This window comes from Ornithodoros turicata, chromosome 5 (genome assembly GCF_037126465.1).
Source record: "Ornithodoros turicata isolate Travis chromosome 5, ASM3712646v1, whole genome shotgun sequence".
In the NCBI taxonomy this organism is placed as follows: Eukaryota; Metazoa; Arthropoda; class Arachnida; order Ixodida; family Argasidae; genus Ornithodoros; species Ornithodoros turicata.
Genome location: NC_088205.1, coordinates 53,733,456 through 53,753,695, shown reverse-complemented (window position 1 = coordinate 53,753,695; position 20,240 = coordinate 53,733,456). Strand labels below are relative to the sequence as shown.

Genomic DNA, 20,240 nt, shown 5'->3' with positions numbered 1-20,240 from the left:
TTTCTATAAACGAATATCTCCCATATCTAATATTTTGTTTGTTTTTCTTTCATCTTAGGTTCCAGGCTTCATTTGTGGTGTTTTTAGCAGTAACAATTTCATCTCCTGATATGCCGTTTATGCTTTAGAGTTTCGTTTCATAGTCAACCCTGGAGGCACAACTCCAGGAGAACTTGTTTGTCGGTCATCCACCAACACCATAGCACTGGTCATTATCCATATACAGGGTGTTTTGTTTTTTATCAGTCACAGAATTTTTGTTTAAAAAATAGCGGAACGAAATAGATGCCAATTTTGAGTTGGTCAGGCGAATATTATCTCGAAGAAAATATGTAACTATAAGATCATTAATTACTTTCCAATTCATTAAATTCATTAATTCTTTAATTAAGGGATTTCGCGTAAAAACGTGATAGCAGAACGGAAGATATTCATCGTTGAAAGCCATTCCATGTTTAAGAAATTCTTAAACGCGCACATGTGTTGAAATATCCGACGCTGAATGTCGCTATGCAAATGAGCCGAAACAAGAAGTACGCAATTTCCGAGCGAAGAAATGACGCGAGCTTCGCCTTATCTGGGTTGGAAAGCGATGTATCTGGCCAACAGATTAGTGCCTACATCAATCAGCTCGATCGCTCCAAAGCGCTTGGTCCTCTCACGTGGATTGCCCGTCCCTCTTTCTGCGCTCGAATAGTGCGTAGCAAATAGTGCATTTTGTGTGTGCCGGCGAAAACCACCCAGTCACAGAGGGTGTTTTCAATCGCGGAATTGCGGGGCTTATAATGCGCGCGAAGCATGGCAGACACAACCCACTCGTTCTGGACAAGTTTATACTGTAAAACCTTTTAATTTTGCGAGACCTTACTTTTCGGGAATTTTGCTAATCGAGAAAATGCGAGGAACTCGAGGAGCCCGCGAAATTTAGTTGTTGCGAATATATCCCTACTCGATTCGCGAAAATTTAGGGCTGCGAAATTAAATGTTTTTACAGTATTTATTCATGATAACTATAACCTCTGCAAAAATACTGTTCAATGACGTGGTGGGTGCGCCTTATGTCATATCGTTTGCTAACGTTCGCATTTTTAGATGGTTTCCCACAAAGAGCCACTGGGGCAGTGGACAGCGCTTTCACGGGTCGCCGTCCTGTGAACGTTCTGCACTCGCTATAACTGTTACGTGTAGTTGCCATTAAAGGGATGGCTCGTCGTTCTGATTACCTAGCTATGTTGTTTTCTACAGCGGTTAACGCGCACTTAACGCGCCCAGTCGAAGTTCTTGGGCGACGACCTTCTTGAAGTGCTTTACTTCTCCTAAGGTTCCTTTGTGTGTTCGGTTTTCTTTCATAATACTATCCAGTGCTGACGCACTTGTTTGGTGCAAGGTACAGTAAATACTGCCACCGTCGCGGTGTCTATGATGGAGAAAATACTCCCTCTCTGAGGTGTTCGTGCGTCCATGTTGGAGAAGAGAACATATTGACAGCCCACGGGGCGCACGCCGATATGACAGCATCGGCGTGACGCCGCTGACGCCGCCGCCGCCGGGCCTTCAACGTGCTCTACGCCGCCGCCGAAAAAAATGCCCACGGCGCACACCTCTAGTTGGCGTCCACGCAGCCTGTTGAATTGTGTTTCCTTCTCTCTTGCAACTCCTCAGACCCACGTGTTCTGACCGCATAAGAATGTGAACGGCCTTTTATTTCTGTAGTGAGATGGCTCCATTATGCATTTTGTTCCTGAAGTCTTGCACGAGCTATGTTACGACATTGAGCAAGCGGTGTGTGTAGGACAGTTGATCTTCAAGTCGCAAGTCTGAACCAGCAGGTGCAGTAATCACCAGTGATTTATCGATAGTTGTATGAACTGCATTCATGATGTGTAGTCGTGCATTGCTCAGAGCTCTTAAAATCTGTAGAACTTCCAGCATTATCTTGCCATGTTTATCTGATGCCATTTGCATTAAATGTCCATAATCCGTGTACACACATACGAAATACTGATTTGCATCGCATAGTTTTAGTCCAACTCGTAATCTCTGGAACAGGAGCATTGTGGTACTGGTCAGTTATTTCTATTCAGACATTTTTGCTATGCAGAAACTGCTCGAACTATAGGTGTGATGTGATTACAAGAGCTGAAGTCCAGAGCCAAAAGTTTTCTGATTTTTTGTTTCTTTTCAAATTAGGGGGTAAAGCTATTGGTGTCATTAAATTACATGAGCTCATCATGTCGAATACAATATATGCAGGAAACATCATCAGACCGCGAGGACACCATCAGTCGTCCGCATAGAACAGGAAAAGTCTCAATTTTGTGTTGCGTGAACTCAATGGCGATCTTTTTTGGTTAGTGCTATGAGCTTTTCGAACATTTCCAACTTTCAGGTTCAAGAGCTTGCTCGGCTTGGGCGCAGTGAAGTAAAGCAATCTGCACGAAAGATACTTGAGCACCTTCTGACGGACTGCGTTGCTGCGGAGTTCAGCTGGGTTGGTCAAAAGGGCAAACGGAAGTTTGTGTGCAAATTTGTTTCAGTACAATCGCCTACTTAACCTGTGCCTCCAACATTCCTATGTGGCAGTTGCTGTTTATACTACATGTACGCTCTACACTGTAACATCTTCATATTAGGGTGGGAGCAATTTTCATATTTTTTGGCGTACTGAAGTGTCTGGGCTAGCTTGTTTCTATATTTCCGTTTTTGGTGCTTGTAACCTAATTAAGCTCCTGCGCTTCTCAGGGTACTCACCCATTTCTCTCGTAGATCTAGTTGCTCATTCAACGAACTGATGTTGACATGGCACATAGCTAGCTCGTTGCCAGGTGATATACAGATGAGGCTCTTGTGTGGGAATGCAGAATATTCAATAAAATTACTATTCACTGTGGACAGGCTTGTGTGATGGAGTAGTTTGCATGATAAGATGTGTATACAGGGTGCCCAGAAAACGTGTCATTGAATTTTAATTAGAAGAAAAACTACGCCACATAGAATCGTGCGGTCAACGGCGTTCGTTCTTACTAGGTTTTTGCCACCTTCTGATGTGCATGTCATGTAACCTAAGTTTAATTATATAAATTTTTGCGAACTGAACTAGGAAATTTTCCCAATAAAGGTGACTTTTTTACACCGCAAATGCGAAGAGCGTGCCTAATTTACTCAAATTAGTGGTAACTAACAGGAATATTCATGAGCTATCGTATCGGAAAAAATGGCCGAAAATCATGCTCTATGGAGCTCGCAGAGGATAGTGCGCCACGAATCTTTCAGCAGAATCATTGTCAGTCCGACGAAAGAAGTTATTGACATAGCTTATCGCGTCCGCCCTCGGCTGTGACCATACCTTCCCTCTAAAAATTTCATGGACTGTCACTTTTTCTACTACTATCACTCTGTGGGTTGGGTTTCCAACCTCCTTCCGTCCGACTGACAGCGATTGCGTTCAAAAAGTACTTGCGCGTTATACTCCTGAGAAGGATGATGTTCCGCTATTCTTCCCGACAGGATAGATACTGAATATCACTGTCAATTATCATGATTTTGAATAAATTCGGCACGCTCTTCATGTTGGTGGGGTAAAAAAGTGACCTTTACTTAGCAAATTTCTGATTTCGATACGCAAAAATTTACGTAATTAAACTTAAGTTAAATGACATGCACATCAGGAAGTGGCAGAAACCTAGTAAGAACAAATGCCGTTGACCGCATGATTCTGGGTGGCGTAGTTTTCTTTATACAATTCAATGACACGTTTTCTGGGACACCCTGTATAACATACGGGTGGAGGGTGCATACTGCATTAACGGCCTGGAATGCCCAGAAAAACATCCTGAAAATGTCACAAAGGACGCCGGCAGGATTGCCCATATGAAGTCCCCGGCTACTGCAATGGCAGTACGAATGATGTCCCATACTATGTCATTCAGACAATCCAGGATATCTTATGGACATCTGATTGTCCCGTTGGTGGCATCATATGGACGTCGTCAGGAGGTGTCTTGGTTGTGTGGGAAGTTTCCTCTCTACTTTCTGTACTAACTCTATGATGCCACCAGCCAGCGCAGTCTGTTGCGCATGCACGGTTTTGTTCGGTTCGCTTTGGCTGCTGTAACGGACGTTTCTCGTCGCCGCATGTAGTCGGCATAATTTCGTGCGTTCCACTAAGTCTGCAGCGTATTAGACGCTTTCTATTGTTGTTCCCACTTGAGGTTGTCGCTTAGCAACCCGTCTGGCATTGCAACTGTCCGTAAGTGGAAGCGTTTCTTATAACCGCAGGTCAGACCAGTCAGTCTCGTTTGAAATATCAGAATGAAGACGCGGATCTGAAGCCAAATCGCTCTTCACATTCATGATTTTTGCCGTTTAAGGTGTGTAATTAATATCATTGTGAAGTAATGTGTTCGGCTGCACCATGCATTCTCATTGTGTGTTTTACACTATTTGCAGGTGATCTGGACAACGACAGGGAGACAGAACGCCAGATGAAACCGTTGGCGACTGTAAGCTTTGTGCAAACGATATGTCATATGTCTCTACAATACTCTACATGGGTTTCCTGCCATCGTGTTTTCTGCAACGATATTTCTTGCAGGCTGAGCGCATATGACGCAGCGGCCTCCCGCAAGAGAGACGCAAGCATCGTGTTCAATGTGGTGGACACTCTTGCTTGTCATGACAAGGTTTACAAGTGCTTTTGCGGAAGGAAGACAAGTTGGACCGGAAACGAGGACCTAGGTGTGCTCTTTTTCGTTGTTGTTCACCGTTCGATCATTACCAATTTTGTGCCTCCATGAATTAAACCCTCAAGTGCGTTGATCATAAATTGATATGCTATGAAAGGTATTACTCCTGAGTGTTGAATAAAGTGATTTGTTGCTGCTATCTACCGTTTTGTGTGGGTTCTTGCGGGTACTCATCTACCACAGACATGAGGGGCTTTCTTTCTGTATACAGTTCATATAGAATGTATGCGTACAATATGTATACTTTTTAATGTATACAGCCAGTTTCGAAGTTGGGTCTAACATGTATACAGTTTCTAAACAGTATGCTTTCGAGTTTGTATACGTTTTGGCTACCTAATTTGTAACGGCTCCCGCGCCCATTTCTTAGAAGAGCCATATAAAAACTACATAGGAGCTGTATACATGATTTATCTACCTTTAACCCACCCAACCCAGGATTTTGTATACAGTCCGTATACACTCTGGAAATTTTTTTTCATAAGGGACGGCGGGGGCCGTGAGATGTTTTTGGTTTGCTTTCCTTACGACAGGTTTGAGAAAGGCAGCGTGGCACAAGTACTTTCTGTGTTTGGGGAAGCCCATCAGGGTTTACAGTTCACTCATGAAATGGCGTGTAATGGCGTCATTTCACTCATGAAATGCCGTGTAATGGCGTCATTAAGTTTCTGGACATTGAGCTCGATTGTCAGGAAGGGCATACTTGCTGGGTGTATAAGCCTAGGGTGGAAAAGGGCCTGTTGCCGTACTCGTCGCGGCATACAAAACTTGTTAAGAGGGGAATAGCTGAGGGATGCATAGGTCAGGCACTAAAGAAGTCGTGCTTCCACAACCCAGCAAACACACATGATTCCCAGATCATCCCGTTTTCATCTCACGGCCTCATCGGGATGAGTTGATCCATGCGTCGTACCCCAGATCTCCGGAAGCGAGCAATAGGAAATCGTCCCATATTCATCCCTGTGAGAGCTGCCTGCGAGAATGCAGACGCCGCGAACCCTTCGCGTCTCCAACTGCGCTTGCACGGTACGCAACTGCGGCTGCATTTCGTAACGTTACTACGTGATCCTTAATATGGTCGTTACCGAACACGATGTAAAATTTCATTCTTCATATTTACGCATGGCACATCCAGTATTTTGTGGTTTTAATAAGATACGCGACTTGCGCGGCTTCTAGGCGGCCAGTGGGAGCGATATTCACACGTTCAAACCGTTAGCAAGCTGGTCCGGGTTGCAGGATGGAGGTGTTGTGGTGTGATGTTACAATTGTGAGCGAGTTGTGCGTTGTGTTGTGAGTTGTGTGAGCGAGTTGAATTGTGTTCATTTGTTTGACTGCTTGTGAGTGTAGCTGGGAGAAAAGACACCACTCTGGAACCAGACAGTACGCTGAGGTGCCAAAAAAATGTGGATGCCATCACGCACATCTCGACGAAATGTCAGTGCCCCGTGAGTGAGAGCCTGCAAGCAATACGTTCCGTAAGGTACAGCGGCGAAACTAACAATGTGACGGCAACGAGGGTAGCCGGTACCCTCAGTCAGGGCACGATAATACGAGTAACAGCGGTCCAATGCTCTTGGAACACGGCGCGTTTCTATCCCGCAATTCTCAAACAAGTGGTTCGCATGTCACGGACATTTATGAAGACGCTTCCGATGAAGGTATAGAAGGAGAAGTACATGTGTTACACCAGCGAGGGTCACATATGGTTCATTTGAGCAACGCTTGTACGGAACAGGCGTTACCGATGGCAAAGTGTCGATGACTAAAGTGCATGGACGCTTGTACAGATGTTCAGTCAGAGGTGCAATTCTGAAGGACACTCTCCACTAACATGCATGGACTTGAGCGACGTTCAAGGTAAATTAATCTATATTACCACAATTTAGGAAGCGTAGAGTCAGCACATTTTTCTATGTAGAAAATTCTGTCACGCCAACTTCTGCAGCATGACTGTTCTCCCGCACTGAAAGACCTCCCTTGTATGTCAAGTGAGTCATTGTTACAGAACATGATCACTCTTTGTTGAAAATAGGAGAAATGCTATCACGCTGTCTCTGCTGCAGCGTCAAAAATCGCAGACCAATCCAAGATGTGCCGCCTCCACCTACTTGGCAACCTTATTCTCACTGTGTGATTCATTCCAGTGTTTCATGGCCTTGCATTGAACGTGTTGTACTTTAACGCTGGTAAAATTAAGACATTCATCATGCAGTGAATGAAGCTGGGCATCCGGACCCTGAATTTCCCATCGGGGTACGCAGAAGTATGTATTTCCAGCCATACAAAACGCTTTTGAACATGCTTTCAGCATGGTTGGCAAACCAATCCAACCTAAATTTCAAAACCGCTGGATGACCTTGACACTTTATGCCCTTCATATCGCTTTCGACATTGTCACACAGAGTCCCACACAGTCCGCCACGTATACAACGATGCAATGGCAGACGAGGGAAATGAATGAGCGTCTACTTCAGCCAGTGGGGCAGTCAGCCCCGCTGTCTCAGTCCCAGCGAATAAGGCAACCAGACGCACACAACTTCACAGTATGGTATGCCACTAGAGATTCTCCCAAACGATATTGTGATGCGTTGACTGTTTTATGGTGAGATAACTGCAAAGCAAACTGTTTCAGCTGTGCGTATCCCAAGCAGAAATCAACAAGATGAGCGACCCCTCCCTCGTACTGCTGCAGTGTATATCCTGCACCTGGTAGGAATATTTTCCTGTATGTTAGAAGTGCATTGCAGATCATAATTCCGTAGTCAGCATCATAAAAAAGAAAAAAAAAGGATCGCGTACTATACCAAGCATACGATTCCCTCTGTCATTAATTTATTTCCTTTTCTTTCTCCCAGATATTGTGTGTTAGTAGCTGGTGCTCTTAACGAGTGCCTACATCTCCATTTTTCTTCGTTTTCATTCCATTCATGTGGCCCATATTTCCAAATCTGTAAACACATTTCGAACACTCCGTACTCATGAGACAATCATGTGCTTTAAAGTAAAAAATGGCATCTCCTGTTTAGATGCCAACATCTTGCCTCGGAGCTGATGCTTTGCACATCGGTCACAGGTGATCAGAATATTTTATTTAACATAATTATCTAAGTACACAAGTCACACGTATGTAGCTTTCAACGTTTTCCTTGATTTTGTGTCAGATTGCAACTTTTGTACGTTGTTTCTTCTTCTAGATCTTAGGGTGTTAATAGGTGCTTCTCGTGGGCTGTCTCAGGAGATCTCCCCACATGGGAAGTAAATACCTCCACTTTGCCTCTTTGCTTCCAGCGAAAGGGTGCAAAGCAATTAACATCATTTACTTTAGCCTTTACAGCTCAAGTGCTCAGAATGGTGCATACCATGAAGCTTATTCAGGAGCACCACACCGCGCGACTTGACCTCATATTGGCCAAGTTAACAACGGCACCAACGGAAGGGCCTGCAGAAAATGACATCTTCAGGGAGCCATTCTAATATCGTCAAGAGCTTCTGCGATTCGATGTCTCTCTTTACCATCACAAAGGCTATAATTGGTACGTTCTGCACAATCCACGCGCATTGTCTACATGTATTTTGGATAAGGTTGTGCGTAAAGTTCTGTTTTCGTCAGTTGAGTATCTCACGGCTTTCCTTAATGATGCGCGAGCACGTTCTTCTGAGATGTGGGGGCAGTGACGAAAGAGACACCACTAGACTGATTTTGTGTGAACTTATGTCAGATGATGTGGCACAGAACTTCAGCTACAAGGGTCGTAAAGGGAAAAAGAAGAACTTAAGCGCCCTCAATCTTGGGCAAGATTGTCATTCGTATGTACTTTACTCTGCATACTAAAGTGCTCATAACACTCAAATCATCCAATTGCAGCCTTCAAACTGTCTTGTCAAGTTCTCATGCATGCTCAAACGACTAGAATGTAGCCCGCTCGAAGCTTCTGCTTGCCAAAAGTGCAGAGGGGAGTTATACTGTGATATTTTCTGGAGCATCGTTTATGTAATTGAAGTACTGTATACAATATTTCCTTGTGATCTGACTTAAAACATTGTTCCTTAAAACTCTGTTATGCGAGGTAAAAATTGAAGACTTTTGTCATGTACAGTATGTGTCAGCCACATATGATGGAACGAGGAATGTAACAAGAAAAGGCTATAAGTGTTGTATATCAAGCACAGTTGTTGAATGTTTCGAAAAGTAGTATGTTTTGGTCACATGTATCTTTTCCTTGAGACAAATTAAATAGCTGTGAGTAATTGCCTAATAATGCCTTACGTAGACGATGTTCGTAGCAAAAAGATCGCGAAATTACCACAATACGAAATAATACCAGAAGTGACAATCTGTCAGGAGCTTTGTGCCTTTCGATAGAATAGCGTCCACGCTTATGTGAAAAACTGTCACCTTTTCTGTGGATTTCCAAGTTGTAACGCGGTGCATTTTTCTTGAAGAAAGAAAGAAAGTGTACTTTGACTGAGACACAGGGGTAGGTGTTTCTCAACCCAGTCTATACCTTCTGGTTGACACATAGACCCTATATAAGAAGTGAAAAACTTTGCTTTGTTATCCCTAAGTTATTTATTAGCAGCATTGGGGGAAAAACGGGTAGACAGATTAACAAGGTTCATCAGCTGCTGTTCGCGTAGAACGCTTCGCCTGTTTTAATACCGTGGTTCACATTAGCTGGGACACCCTGTATACAAACATTTATCAGTTTACTGTTCAACCCACCCTTTTTCTATTTTCTCTTCTGAGTTAGATGAGAGAAGTTTGTGAATGTGTTTGTGAAGATAGGTGGAACCTTGCACCTCCACTGAGTTTCAGAGGTTTTTCCAACAGTGTGTTTATGTACTCTCGTTTGTAGTACGTGTTGTGTACAAGGCCATGTGCGCTTAGGAAATAAATATATTTTACTGAAATTCCAAAGCAGTAGTTTCAGTGCTCTTCGCCATTCTGAGCCACGGCAGTGGGCGGGTAGCGGGAGGAGGAGCTACCGCGATCTCTGGGCTGCATGCATGCTTCACTGCAATACCTCAAAAGACGCACGCAGTATCATCCCAGCTTGATCGCTCGGGTGATCCCCGGGTAGCTTGCGGGGACGTTACTCGGGTGGCCAAGTTGTGCGTTTTTCGGAGTTTTTTCGGGGATTGGCATTCCCACCGGGAACGAACGCATCGCCCCAATGCGTGGTTCGGGGTTCATCGCAGGTATGGATTTTGGTTTGCTGGGAAAGTGCGTGCCAGTGTGAACTCCCAGTTTGATAGAATACAGAGGGCTGGCTATCCAGCGAGTCTTGTTATAGCGGTTTCGGAAAAGCTTCTGAAAAAGCTTTCTTGCAATAGACAAGAGGGACCTATTGATCCAGACGAGAGGAAGAAGTATGCTGTGTTCCCGTATACTCATGGGTTCACACACAGAGTAAAGAAAGTTACAAGTAAATATGGAGTGTCGGTTTTGTGCTCGGCACCATTTAGGCTCAAAGGTTCGTGTAAAATTGTGAATGGTCTGGGGGCAGTGGGTGAGAAAGGTTCTGGTTGTGAGATAAGCACAGGGACGTGTTTTTGCAATGTGTGATGAATGTGGTGTACTGCATCCCGCTGACATGTGGGAAGGCATATGTTGTGCAAACGGGCCAGTGCGTTAATGCGAGATTAAGAGAACATTGTTATGCTTGTTCAAAGACACCTATCTGCGGCCACCTTGCTGCCCATTGCCGCGTCTACAAATGCAAACCGTTGTTCGGTGACACAACCATTTTGAAACGGGGGATAGTAGGGTTAAAGAGGGAATTGATAGAAGCTTATCATATCTGGCGGTTTAGTAGCGAGCGGTGTGTGAGTCAGCCTGTCAGAGCCGGAGCTTGATATGCTGCACGTGTTTTGGTCTCGCTAAGAGATAGTGGTTGTAGGCGTGTCTTCCAGGGTTAGCTGTGGTTGCTCCGGCTTCAGTGTGTTTTCTTTGTGCATTGTATTAAAGTTGTTGGTGGCGCTCGTTTCTGTTTGTCCCTCCGTTTTTCAAGCGAGGAAATTCTTATCAACGTGAACATTGATGGTTTACCGTTGACAAAAAGCACAAAACATCAATTCTGGCCAATATTGTGCAAAATCAAAAGCAGTAACTGCTGCCCATTTCCACTTGGTGTTTATTATGGCAAGTCGAAAAGCATTTCTGCCAACACCTTTCTTGAGCCGTTTGTAACTGAGCTGTGCGATGTTTTGTCCAACGGAGTGCTCATAGAAGAGAAGGTTGTAAGAGTGGTTCTAGTCGGCATTATTTGCGATGCACCAGCAAAAGCTTATGTGTTGGGAGTTAAGGGTCACAACGCATATTTCAGTTGTACGAAATGTACTGCGGAGGGGAGCTACCAGAACGGTCGAGTTTGTTTCCCTGAACTAGATGCACAACTAATGACCAATGATGCATTTCGGCGTCGTGTGAATGAAGCCCACCACATAACTGACACCATATTAAAGAACTTGCCGATTGATTTGGTTAAAGCAGTCCCACTGGAGTACATGCACCTGGTGTGTCTTGGGGTAATGCACAAACTTGTGATGCTGTGGTTCAAGGGGGACAAGGCGTACCGCCTTGGAAGCAGCGTAAGAGACCAACTATCTGTTCAGTGCCATGAGGTTGAGCACCATATGTGTTCAGATTTTAGCAGGCTACCTCGTACGCTCACGGAGCTAGAGAGATGGAAGGCGACACAATTGAGGACGCTGCTGCTCTACACTGGACCCATAGTTTTGCTCTCACTACTTCCTGGACCCTTTTTTCAAATTTCATGGTATTGCACACAGCCATAACCATTCTATGCAGCCCTGTCTTATCCAAGGACTATGTTGATTATGCTGAAAAGCTGCTAAGGCACTTTGTCGAGGTCTACACTTCTCTTTATGGACAATGTGTCACACAATGTACACAACTTGATACACTTAGCAGACGATGTTCGAGAACATGGTGCTTTGGACGCGTGCAGTGCCTTCCCATTCGAAAATTTTATGCAGACCATCAAATCAACCCTGAGGAAGCCAGAACGTCCGCTGGAGCAGCTCTACAACCGAATCATAGAAAAACGTAACCTCCCATGCAATAATATCAATGCTTGGCAAGACACACCTCATTTTGCAATCAGCCATAATTCAGGACCACTCCCAGTGAGCTGCGTAGGCCCGGGGTACAAGAAAGTAAGCATTCCTTGGAAATTCACTCTGCGTACAACGAAGCGTGACAATACTTGCATCGTCGTTGATGGTTCAGTTGTGCGCATAGATAACATTGCGTTCAGGTTCTCCACGAAGGAACCTGTTGTCATCGGCAGAAAATTCCTAAGCACTGGAGACTTATATGCTCATCCCTGCAAAACATCGATTTTTGGGATAAAAGTAGTGCACAGGCACCTTTGAATGTGTGGTCCCTATCCGACATCTCACAGAAAGCTCTGAGGCTCCCCTTCAGAGATAGATTTGCTGTTTTCCCTCTGGTGCATATGCAATGATGTCTCATCATCTGTTATCAAGACTGTCATCTTGCACTCTTTATTGTGTTTGAAACCAAGTACAGCTCACATCAATTCTAACCATTAGGGGTGAAGACCTGTGTCTTGGTTAAGTTCCCAGATGAAGATGACTCTGTCGGCATGACACATGGCAGCTGGATGGTCGACGGAGGGACGTGTAAGTCGCCAAATGAAAAGGACACTGGCAAACTCAGGCATTCTATTATGAGGGGAACTGTACCGCAGCATCACTGGTCGAAGCACAGATGTGTCGTGCTATCATCATTTGGGATGTCATAGCAACTTTTGCATGTAATTGATGGCACAATGCAAAATCGTAATGGGATGTGTCATATGTGGCTATCTGTGTTGTGCCCTTTATGTTCATAGCAGATACGTACGAGGAGGCACAAACAAAACTCAAAAAAGCTGAAATGACCTCCGATCTTGCAAGTGACACAAAACTAGGCAGGGGAAAACAGAAAAAGAGAAGGGTAAATCGGGGCAGTCCACCTTCAGCTTCCGGTGTGATAGCTGCGATGCATACTACCTCCATTAGGTGTACTTACTAAATCAGTAACAAATTAGACGTACAGTGAAAGCGAGAGCGTGGGACAATGACAAGTACTTACTAAGTACAAGCTGAAGTATTTACTCCTTGTAGATGTCACTAAAGTTATCACAGTAACGTAACTACGCGTAGCAAGCACTGAGCAGGAGCCCAATATCGCATTGAACAGCAATCTGTGTGAATTCCTGCACGGCGCCACTGCTTTGACGGTAGTGTGGTTATGACAGTGGCGCTATTATTTGTCACGCTAGTAGGTTTCGATTGCTTTTTTCTTTGTTTCTGTCACGTTTTATGCTATTTCTCTCAGTCGCTCTCGGGCGTACTTACCCATTTCCGCGGTGGGCAGAAGTTCAAGGAAGAGAACTTCCTCCTGTTGAAGTGTCATCAGCATCAACTACGCCACACACATGCATTTCAACCTTTACAGTAATATAATTGTGGCATGTAATTTCTATACATAGTGGAATCACCTCAAATACAGGTGTCACCGAATTCTTATTTTAAAAAAAGCTACAAGAGCAGTATACATGTTCTTGCAGTTCAGTTCTATGTCCAGGCCGACATCCTATGGAAGAAAGTATGTAACTGCAGGTGACTAATAACCTAAAGAACATTAGTTGACTTTGTAATTAGGGAATTTTGAGCAAAAGCGAAATAACAGATTGAGATGCTATCTTCGAACGGCATTCCACATTTTGAAAAATCACGAAACCTGCACGTCCGTCAAAATATCCATACGCAAATTTTGATATGCAGATGAGACTAAACCGAAAAAGCATGCCTGTGGAGCGCATCACCCTCGCCGACGGAGGCTTATCTGGGCGAGAAAGTGGTTTATTGTGGCACACTCCAATTATCTCCATTGCTCCAGAACACGTGGCCCTCTGATGTCAAATGAACGTACTCCCTGCGTCCCCAGTCGCCTTGGTTCTGGCTCGTTTGCATACCAAATTCGAGGATTAAAAGATAAAAAGATAATTGATTAAAATAATAATTAAAATTAATAATTAATTAAATGGTAATTAATGAACTTAACGTAATTAGTTTTCTGGTAGTTAGATAATCTACTCCAAAGGATGTTCGCCTCTCCGAAGAACTCAACTGCAAAAACATTTATGCTGCTTTCAGCATTTTAATAAACATTCTTTAAAAGCTGAAGATAAACATCCTGTATGTACTTACTAAGCAGTACGGTTCTCACAATTTACGGTGCTAGTGGAGTATGCCAATAATGAAATGTTGAACCAATTAAGCATATTGTTTGAGATTACACTCTAAACCCAGTGACGGATAGGTGCCGTCTGATCAACTGGCACATTTTTTTAAAAATGTGTCACATGACTTCAAGGGGCGCGCAGTGCATGCGAAAGCTGCAGGTGCCATGTGCCCCCTGAAGCAACTGGTACGACATCCCTGCTGACGCCAGGAGCCACAGTGTACCAGACGTATCGAAGGGTTATTTGTACCCTCTATTACGCGAAACACATTGCGCCACTCGAGTTCCAACAGAAAAATTACTTCCACGCTTCGCAAAACACGCAAGGAAGAAAATGCTCCAAGCACATCGAACATGAAACACCAAATTTTATTGGCTTGCACATACCTTTAAATTACATCCAGTACATCACCGTTTGCCGAATGGGAAGCATACACGGTTCACTAATCCCAACACACACATATGGAGCACACGTTGCACGGACACACAACCCATCCGATGATCCGATGCACCAGGCACTCCTCCAAACGCCCAACACACAATCCTCTAAACTTCGAACAGGCTGGCACTGAAAGCTCAATAAAGATCCTTAGTGACGAACACGACGGTTCCTCAAACGAAATGGCCGAGGAACAATTGTCCAACAAGTGGCAACAGACACCAATTCCATGCGAGAAGCAGTTCCAATCTTGCACGCGTATGTGGGGATCACTCTGGTTTACACTTCGCAAAATAAACTTCGAGAATAAACTCCTCGAAATAAATCACGAAAAAATCCACGCTGTAAAGATAAAGCCGTAAAAATCAACTTTTGCGATACAAACACTTCAGAATCAAACTTTCAAAATAAATCGTCTCTGATTGGTCGACAGCCTCAGAGCAGCGAAGGCTTTTGGCTCCCGCGTCTCAAAATAGTTCACCGCAGGATGAGGCTCTTTGCAGTGGGCTGGGAACGAGAGTACCGAGTCTGGACCAATCGTTTACGGTATTGTCCGCCGGCTATCAGGATTTTGTTGACACTGCAGTTAATGCTTTGTTCTGCTGCTCCCCTGTCAAATTTGAGTATGTCGAACTCTGAATTCGTGTCGTGTCATCAAATGAGTTCCCGGTGTTCGTTACAGCTATGGTGGACACCTGCTATATTATGAACATTGTCGCGAACATCGCCATTCTCCTACAGGGGTGCCTTGGTTCTGAAATCGTACAGTTGAAAAGTGACGATCGACGAAAAAGTCTGATTCCAATGCCGTGTGGATGTGTTGTGTTTGTCCGTCTGTTTGTGTTTGTGTGTGTTCCAGCCTCAGAACCGTAGAATCGTGAAATCGGAACCTGCCTGTGGTTTTCCTTGTGAGCCTGCGTTCTGATAAATGCAGGGACCAGGTACTGGACAGACTCTCGAAATGCCCATTTCGGCAAATAAGCTGCATCTAAATGTGAATAAATTGTTCGTGTGTTTGCAAGAAAAAACTATTTTCTCTCGGATTAATAACTTGAGTCAGCAGATGTGCCTTAATTATTTGTAACCACCATACGGTAACCGCAAAGTGTAACGAAATAAGATTCTAATTTCAGGAACATCCACACTGATTCGCGCACCTTCCTAGACAACGATTTGCCATGCAAAAGCTGCAAGAGATGTATCTACACATAATACTTCAAGCAATTTGTTTTCACTGGTCTTTGAATATCCTGGAACCTAAGGATGTCATTTTCAAGATCTTAAAAGCCATGAAATTTTCTCACAGAAAGTGTTGCATCTTTTTCATTCGCGTGGATATACAGTGCAAATTCTGGTTATCAAATGTCGGAACTGAAGAAAACCAAGCGCAATAACTAACTGAAATCAGAAGTGTGAGAAATTAATGGCACCCTCTGTTGTATTTGTTTGCCTTCCTTTCTCTCCCAAGATATTCACATTCAGAAACGTAGGAACCCCAGTACGTTTATTAGCAGGTCACTCTTTATGCTAGGCACCCACGCCAAGAAGAGGTCTAAAATTTACGGCACCAGCTACTTCATTGTATGGTACCCTTGCACCTATTTTGACAGCTTATAAATATTGTGCTGAAATATGAAATCGCTATAAAACTTGCATCCTGCGCGACATTACATTACATGTACTGCTTGCAGTTCTGCAGCGTTGTTTCTTCCTCACGTTAAAGGAGCATGGAAGTGACCCCAAATATATTTTTAGTTTTTCGCTGCAACGTCTTCTACAACGAATAAAATGAGCTGCTGCGAAAGAACGATGAGCGCAGGTAACCCAGAGAGCACGCGCAAGACTCTGTTCCGCACAGCTTTAAAGAACGCTCTCCACATCCGAAGACCGCCGAAGCGAAGCCGAAGACGGCGTGACGTATCACGGGCTACGGCATGTGACCAGTGACGTCCAACGTATAAGCGGCGCGCGAGCCGAGATGAAAAAACAAAGAGAAAAGGCACCCAGCAGCTTCTACGTCACGCGGGGCTCGTATCTCTCTCCCGCGACTGCCGTTCTCCAGCTGTCTTTTGTAAAGTGTATCGCGCAGTGACATTACGCCGCAGATCGGAAATATTTGGCATGCTGACTCCTTGTGGACAGCTTCACAGATGAAGCAAGGTTTCGAGTCATGTTAAATGTCACTTCCATGCTCCTTTAAAGTGAAAAGGCAAAAACAACGCTCCGAGACTTACTCTCACACAACCATTATTTCGGGGCCATGTCCTCGCACTAAATGGTCACGAGCATACTTTTGAAAACTGTAGCGGCACATAGGGAAACCGACGTTCCATTTGCACCGACCTTCTACTTCCAATAGTCAAACGAGACCTAATTAGTACATCCACTTCGGATGCAGAACATGTTGTCATTCCTTATAACTGCAAAAATATAATTTCTCCAAGAATAAAAAAAAAACAGTCGATGGACACGTGATATGTACACCTACTAGAAATTAACCAGTGGTTGCTGAAAATATACTGGTATTTGTGTTTTGTGTGATGTATGGCCTACATTTCTTTTTGACCAGCTATGCCAGTGTGAGAGCTCCTACGCCAGACTAGATAATTCCTCCTCTTTGTCCGCCATGCGGTCACATATATGTTACACTACAAGGAAGCTAGCTAGTACTAACAGATCCAAACAGGTGAATTAATATCAACACAATCACATAGCAGAGTGAATAACAACCACCTTTATTGACTTAGGTTGCTTGGTCGATGGCAACTGAAGGTGGCATATTTCTTTCCTCGGATTTTTTTATTGGTTTGTTCCAGCTAAAAACAGAAGCCACCCCCCCCCCCCCTCCTCCATACACTGAGCAGCAGGGCATAATAAAACCCTCCATAAGCATTACTTTGCCTCCTTGGCTTTGGCAAGCGCGGCTTTGCCTCCACAAGCATGACTTTGACATAATTGCTTTGTGCCGTGATAAAGGGTACTATGACTGTGTTCGCAGTACCCTTTAAAACGTTGGCACCTATAGGGCTAGATTGCAGCCCCCTATTGCGTGCAGATATTCTGATGCCTGCAGAGCTGTTAGCTGTTCTTCCGGGTGAAAGAAAGCTTGAAGACTGCATACGTTGTGGCTCCCTGCCAAAGAGATACGGTTGGAGAAGAAATTACTGAACATAAAGCACAGTGAGGCATGCTCCACCTAGGCCACAAGGAGGTACTATTACTTTGAGCCACCTTCTATTAATGCAGCAAAAACACCTATTTCCACTGAATGAAATACTGTGGGCTTTTTTTCTGTTGTGGTTGTAGGGCATACCAGATCATAATAAATTGTTTCCAAAAGCTGTTGCGTCGCATTCTGACATGATCTGAGCCAGTATGGTCAGCTGATGCTATAAGATCTACTGAAAATACATGCCCGCAGATTCTGAACATGCTATAGGAGAGGGTATGCCCTTGAAATGATGAGATTTGTTCACTTTCCAGATGACTTCAGGTATGTAAAAACAATCATAAATGTTGACAAAGCTGTTATGAAGCAGCGACTGCAACTAATCTGTGGAACTGGGCAGAACAGTTGAATGCAAAATTTGTTCAAAGCGTGCTATAGCGTCATACAGATGGGGTATGAATGAGCTGACGAAACATTTTTCTTGCGTAAGAACAAATACACCTGTAGGTTCTCGAAATGGAAAAGCAGAGTGTCGATTTTCGCAGGAGACAGCCACAAAGGCATCTCCCCCCCCCCTTTTTTTTTTTTTTGCTTCCTAGATGACCTCAACTGACGAACAAGCTGCAGCACATTATGGTGACAATTTTTTTGTTTTTTAAAGAAAAATAAACCTGTAGATTTTCAAGATGTTATAGGAGAGGACTAGTTATACAAATAAGGGAAGATTTCTTTTAGACGACCTATATGTGAATATACTATCTGAAAAAAAAAGTAATTTTTTGCAAGTGCTTGATATTCTCAAACACTCGGTTAAACAATGAATATCGATCAGCTTGATAATTTTATGTGAAACTAATCACAAGCAATCAGTTACAAGCATGAATAATCTGGGGCTCCTTCAAGAATGCCAATTTGCCGGAAATTTATCGTAAACTTTACCCAAAATGTGTTCCGTTCTTGAGTTCTCACTACGTCACCAGATTTATTCTCGTTCTACATGCCCTTTGGGATGGCAGACCCGTGCTTCCCCTCTAACACCAGGCAAGGAAAGCGCACAAATGATGTATATGTAGATGTCAGAAGGAAGCTCGTAAAGGACAACTTCATATTTCGGCACAGTTTAATGCGCCCCCATTGTTCAAGAAAACAAAATGATGATTTACATTCGATATATGCATCGTCTAAAAAATGCACACAATTTTTTTAGTGATATTTAAGAGAGTCAAGCTACATCTCTGGTTGGCGTTGGCTGGAATAGCCCAGATTGACAGTTACACAAGTAGATGTATGTCAGCATTGAAAATATAAAGGAAAAAGACAATTTAAAATGCCTCACTATGCCTCACTCAATTTACTACTTTTCATAGCTTACACCTTGACAGGTGTTTTTTAATCCTAAAATGGTTTTATTGCCAAAATCCACGAGAATGACCGTCATCACATTAACAAGTTTCAACTCTATACCAAGTAATAACCTCAGTAGTAAGCTCATTCTCCGCATTCCTTATTCAAATAACGTTGAAGAAGTAACCATGCGAAGAAAGAATACAACAGTGAAGCTGGCTTCAGTACACTACAATATGTCATATGTAACAATATACAGTATTCCTCAGTGTTTCCCAAACCATGTGTCAGGACCCCCATTGAGGCCGCGATAGCCCAAACGGGGCCCAAGAGAAAGCAGATGAAGTGAGCGCAATATGCCACAAAACTAAGGAACTATCTCGCTATGACTGCATTATATTGAAGTTGTTTTCCAAAAATGCAAGTTCAGTTCAGCGCACAATCAGTCGGGGAACAAGCTAACTCGCAGCAATGCTTTCAAACAACCGTGTCGCAGTATTCCTCACTGTATCATGACGAGACCCTGGACCTATATCAGACGCTACTTGCGCGCACTAGTATAACATTCATATTACTGTATATGTATCAGGGCAGAGTTCAAGCTTCCTGAGCGCGCACAGACGGTGATCTTAGTTGTCTCCCAATTATTAACACACATGCACAGACGGAGAAAGACACCGGCTGTCACACACAGAGCCATCCCGAAAGCTATGCCCATCTTTGTTGATGCACCCATGAATCCACAGGAAGACTGCCGAAGCTCTCCCACTCGTATTAAGTACCTGTAGCTTGAACTGCAAACAGTTTAGTGCACACTCCGCAAAACGAGAACAGCTGATTGCTGATTTAATGGGTGCGGCCATCCGAGCCGAGAAAGACAGTTCAACAGAAGGGAAATTTTAGGTGAGTTCGAACGTGGCGCTAGTCGTCTGTGCAACACTGCAGTGACAGCATCTGAGAGAGTCAACTCTCCTCATGTGGTAATGACACTGAGCTGTAAATGCCCTATTGAGTCACAGTCCATAAGTCACAGTGCACCATCTTGGCGAGAAGTGTTTTGTGGCATCCAGAAACCAAGCTCTGGGTCAGACGGGAGGAAAATGTCAGCTGTCCATTGACAGGAAGACTATTTATACAATCCATTGATGTGTTGGTGAACGAGATCTGCTTTCTACATGACCAGCAACAGTCCTTTGCTATCTTTCACTGTGATTTAATTAAACACATCCCTCATGTGACGGTGTTCCCGGCACAGTTTTACCT

The 20,240-nt window shown here is 43.9% G+C and overlaps 1 long non-coding RNA gene across 1 annotated transcript; it reads left to right on the top strand.

The window, feature by feature from the left end:
- The first annotated feature begins 6,466 nt into the window (after positions 1–6,466).
- On the top strand, positions 6,467–6,985 carry LOC135396048 (uncharacterized). Its single transcript, XR_010423267.1, has 4 exons — positions 6,467–6,605; positions 6,667–6,736; positions 6,812–6,876; positions 6,961–6,985. It is a non-coding gene; the product is annotated as an uncharacterized LOC135396048 (long non-coding RNA).
- Positions 6,986–20,240: the final 13,255 nt, after the last annotated feature.